Below are 5,343 nucleotides of genomic sequence, written 5' to 3' on the forward strand. Positions count from 1 at the left end.
ATGATGACAGGAGTTGTTCTTTCTGTTCCGTCCTACTATTGTTCTCTGCAGATGATGCAGCTAGACCCATCCCAAGTGGAGTAGAAATAATTGTACTCAGATCTAGATGTTCTTTTCTGGCCGGGGGAAGGCGAAGAAGAGAAAGAAATGTGATTTGCGTTTTTATGCCTGTTATTAATCACCTTGGGAACTGCAGATCTGTTTCATTTCGATCGGGAGAGAGAATAAAGCGTGTGAGATTATTTTGGTTACTCTGTGCAGAAATCACACGCTACACCTAACAAATCCAACAATTTCATAGAACCGTAGTCAAGCGCGTGAGTTTCAATTTTATTCATTCCATTTAGTCAGTGAGTCAGGCTCTGACAGGGGGCTGGTTTGTTGTTTAATATTTGGGGGGATTATTTTGGTATATCTGCAGCATGTTTACTTAAATACCGTGTGTTAAGTGAGATGTTTTCGTTTGTTTTGATAGGTACTTATAAAGGCAATGTACAGCATTTCACACTTACACAGCTCCTCCGAGTCCTCAACACGGCACCAGGATTAGCTCAACCACTATGCTGTGTGTTTACGAACTGGCAGCCTGTTTCACCCAGAGAAAAGCAGGGCTCCATCAGAGGCACCGAGTCTCGAAGCTCAGAGCAGAGTGGAAGGAAGTCTTCCCAAATTGCTGGCTCACAATGCCACCCTGTCCAAAAATTGTGATGGCAGGAAAGAGCTCGGAGGAGGAAATGGATTCTTCTTGCTTGTTTTCTGGTTCTGAGGGTGTTACCATAACAGCATGGAGTCTTCCCTGGACTCAGCGCAACATATGGAAAGCCTATACTTAGCTTATCATTTCAAGCCCTTCCTCCCCCAAATCTCTCTCTCCCCTACGAATCCTCATTATGGCACCAGTTCTTCTGTAGGTGGTAAAAAAATAAAATAAAATAAAAAATATTGAATTGTGTGAAGTACCCTTTCCTCCTGACCCATGGGCCAGCAATGAAGTGTCCCGGACTTTGGTTGGAGTTGCAGCTGACGAGTGAACTGCAAAGTGGACATTGGTCCTAGAATGGACAGCCATCAGGCATGGTAGAAGACACACAGCAGTCACTGTATCTGAAGTTGGGCTATGGCCATCAGACCAGAAATGGCTTTGGCCAAAGACAGCCACAAGACGGTCAAAACAAAGGGAGGGCACATGACAATTGTTAAAACTAGCCATACATGTCCAAGCAGAGCCAATGAGAATGTGCTTCTTTGCCTAGAAATAGGCATATTTAAGAATTGGTTAGTATGGGAAATCATCACTCCACCCTTTAACTGTCATGTCAAAGGGCCCTTAGATCTGATTTTTGAGAAAATAAATTAGAAATCCAGTATTATGCACATGCCTACTATGTGCAGAGTAAATAACTGAGGCTTCTTGGTATTGTTCTAGGATGAATTCTAGGCATCATCGCCCAAAACGGTATTACAAAGCTATCGGCTGTTCTTTTCATGTCTAAATCATTTCTAGGATGGCACAGATCCAAGTATAATTCCTTTAAATGGAAGAAATCTATAAACACCTGCATGTAATTGATCAGTAAGTTGGGGTGTTTTCAAACTGACTCTTTGTCTATTTCTCTGTTAAGAACAACACACTGAAACAAAGAACCAACAACAGCAAGTCATTGATATTGTGCCAAGTTATTAAAGACTTTGATTTTCATAAAGCGGGTTATTGCATTCGGGACATCAACCCTGAATCCCCCAGGACCTACCTCTGCATTAAAGGGCTGCATTCTTCTGTTCTTTATTCACTTAATTGAAAATTGCCAGGTAGCTGGACAGAGTTGTTTATTTTTTTAGGTGCAAAACAGTTAAGAGCAGAAAGCCTGATTTCAGGGGGGAAACTACCTGTGTTTCTGTAGATGGTAAATATACACCTACTCATTAATCCCAAAGCGTAGACATTCATCCTGCCCTATCCCTCCATATAACTGAAGATCTGGTTCTGTATGCTTTTTTGGGGGGTGGGGCGGTTTAAGAGTAGAAATGTATTGCGTTATAGTTCTGGAAGCTAGGAGTCTGAAATTGGGGTGCTGGCCATGTTGATTCCTTCTGAGAGCTCTGAGGAAGAGTCTGGTCCATGCCTCTCTCCTAGCTTCCGGTGATGGTCAGCGACCCTAGGCGTTCCTTGACGTAGATGCATCTTCACATGCATGGCCACTGTCATCTCTGTCTCTGCATATCTCTTCTCTCTCTTTTTTATTGTGCATTAGGTGAAAGTTTACAGAGTACATTAGTTTCCCATTTGATAATTTGTACATAAAGTGTTTCATGACCTTCATTTTGTTCTTCACAATGTTCGGCACTCTCCTTATTTCCACCCTAGCTTCCCTGTTACCTTTCGTCCTGATTTTCTACCCTCTCCTGCCTTCTTGTCTTTGCTTTTGGACAAATAACGCCCTTTTGATCTTCTATAATTAATTGTTCTAAGGAGTATGTTCCTCTCTGATGTTATTGTTTATCTTATGTGCTTGTCTATTGTTTTGCTGGGAGGTGGTCTCTGGGAATGGCTTCAGTTCAGGTCTTAGGGCCATAGTCTTGGGGGTTCCTCCAGTCTCTGTCAGACCAGTAAGTCTGGTCTTTTCTGTGAATTTGATTTTTGTTCTACAATTTTCTCCCACTCTGTCTAGGACCCTCTGTTGTGATCCCAGTCAGAGCAGTCGGTAGCTGTAGCTGGGTACCATCTAGTACTTCTGGTCTTAGGGGTCGTGTAGGCTGTGGTCCATTGGTCCTTTGGACTAATTGCTCCCTTGAGTTTTTGGGTTTCTTTACTCTCCTTTGCTCCAGATGGGATCTGTATGCATTTTTTACAATTTTTTTTAAAATTTCATTTCCAGTAAAATGAATTACGAGGCACTCTTGGTGGAGATTATTGGTGTTTGGGCAGAGAAAGGAGAGAAGTGGGAAAAGAAGAGGTAGGTGAGGATTTTGTGAGGATTCCCTGAAAAGGAAGTGGCAGAAAACCCAGTTGGCAAGAAGGCATTTCTGCATCTGTCAGGCGACAGAGGTGGTGCTTTGCAGAGAACTTACCATGGGGAGAGAGCTAGAGCCACGTAACCCTGTGCATTGGGACGTGGCCTTAAGAATTATGTATAAAGCAGTCCAAATAGGTTAAATACAGGGTTTCAAGACTTCGGTTGCTCTAAATGTCTAGATTAGGCATGAGACCCAAGAAGCAGCACTTGATGCCTCTGATGTCTCCAAATCTACAGTTACAGGTGTTCTATTAAAACAAAGCAAAACAAACACAAAGCACCTCTTTGAAACTGGAGACAAGAGGAAGAGCCTACAAAGTGTCCCTCAAAAGGGGGCAATAAACGGAAACTGCCATGATTGCTAATTTAAGCTCTATAAAATATCATTGGCATTCTATTTTAATGGGTCACTTTCTAAATTTGATATTAGTGAAAGTAAAAACTGTTTGTAAGGACTTCCCTACGGCTCGTTGTGACCCCACTGTCCCATTCCTATTTTTCTCCTAAGATCTGAAGTTCCTCCACAGTGAATGATAGCTGGGGTGGGGCCGAGGGTGAACCCAACACCCCTAGATGAGGCATAATGACTATAACTTCAGCACCGACACAGAGCGTCTGGAATATTTGGTTTACCAAACACTGTGCAGGCTTCAGGAGAAGAAATTGTTATTCACTAGATTGTGCAGAGGTGAAATTATATGTTACAGAATAAAAGTCAACGTTTAAAGGTCTAAGAATTTACTCCCCCCAATTTGTGATTGACACACACTGCAGCCTGTCTTCCGCCTGGAGTCACCTGTGTGCCACATGGTTGCGTGAGGCCTGAAATGCTTACAACCCTGGAGAGGGGGAGCACACATCCGGGAGGGTGCAATTACAGAGATCTTTGGGGCCATCCATTCCCAACACTTAGTCTGTATTTCCTAAAGTATAGAAGACCCTTCTTAGGTGCCAACAAATGCAACATTAAATAATATTGTCTTCCATAATCAGAAAGTTATTTCTCTTTTTTTAAAAATTCTCTTTTGACCCTTCTGTGGAAGAGAAAGCCTTGGGTTGGTGATACTACCTCTAGCATCTCTCTAATACTTACTAATCTCCCTTTTCAGCTAACCAAGGGCAAGCCTCAGACAAGTATGTAGGAGGCAGCAGTGTCTAGCTGTTGGGTTTTTCCCATTATATTTACTTCTGGGTTACCTTCTATTTATGACTAGTGACCCTGATTTTCTAAGTGATGGAAGAAAGATAGGATGAAATAGTACACAAATCAGGGCTGCTGCAGATGTCACTGCTCCCGGGGTGCGGGCCTGGAGGCAGAGCTCAGGGCATTTGATGGGGTGATTTGTAGATGTTCTCTGCCAGGGTGGTTCCCACCACATTCTCTGTGCCAGGCAATGAAGGATGCATGTCTGTGCCAGAGTGGGAGAATTGAGAGTGGTTACTTGGGCCCAGGGGCAGGACCAGGTCCCTGGAGGAGGGCAATGGACGAACGGGGTGACCCCCTCCTAGAAGAACAGCTAGTGGGCACCCCCTGGGGCAGTATGTCACCCTTCACCCACCCTCAGTTTGAGAAGAACGCATGCACTGCTCACAGATGAGCTAACAGGGATCCTCAAAAACCACATGAGTTCTAGGAGAAAAGGAGCTAATAATGAAAGGAGAAAACCAAAGAAATAATTGAAGAGATTTTTCTGCAGCTAAAAAAAAACCCATGAAATTAAAAATAAAAAGATAAGATCCTGAAAGTGAAAGACTCACGTGAAAGCCTCACCCGATTCCCAAGTGTACAAATCAGGCAAAATGTCAGATTTCATTAGACCAATAACCAAACCAAAAAACCCATCGCCGTTGAGTCGATTCCAACTCATAGGACCCTATAGGACACAGTAGAACTGCCGCATAGGGTTTCCAAGGCTGTAAATCTTTCCGGAAGCCGACTGCGACAGCTTTCTCCCATGGGGCTGCAGGTGGGTTTGAACCACCAACCTTTTGGTTAGCAGCTGAGCACTTTAACCACTGTGCCGCCTGGGCTCCTTTAGATCAATAAACAATATAGATATAATCTATACATAATTTTGTAGCCAGCAAATGAGACCCCACACACACATACACAAGGGCATGTAAAACTGGTGAAATCTAAATAAGGTCTGCGGGTTATACCAATGTCAATTTTCTGACGGTAATATTCGTGGTGGAGTCCCTGGGTGATACAAACAACTAAAATGCTCAGCTGCTGACTGAAAGGTTAGTGGTTCAAGTCCACCCAGAGACACCTCAGAAAAAAGTCCTGCTGATCTACTTCTGAAAACTCAGCCATTGAAAACCCTCT

This window comes from Trichechus manatus, unplaced genomic scaffold (assembly GCF_000243295.1).
Source record: "Trichechus manatus latirostris isolate Lorelei unplaced genomic scaffold, TriManLat1.0 scaffold00031, whole genome shotgun sequence".
Taxonomy (NCBI): domain Eukaryota; kingdom Metazoa; phylum Chordata; class Mammalia; order Sirenia; family Trichechidae; genus Trichechus; species Trichechus manatus.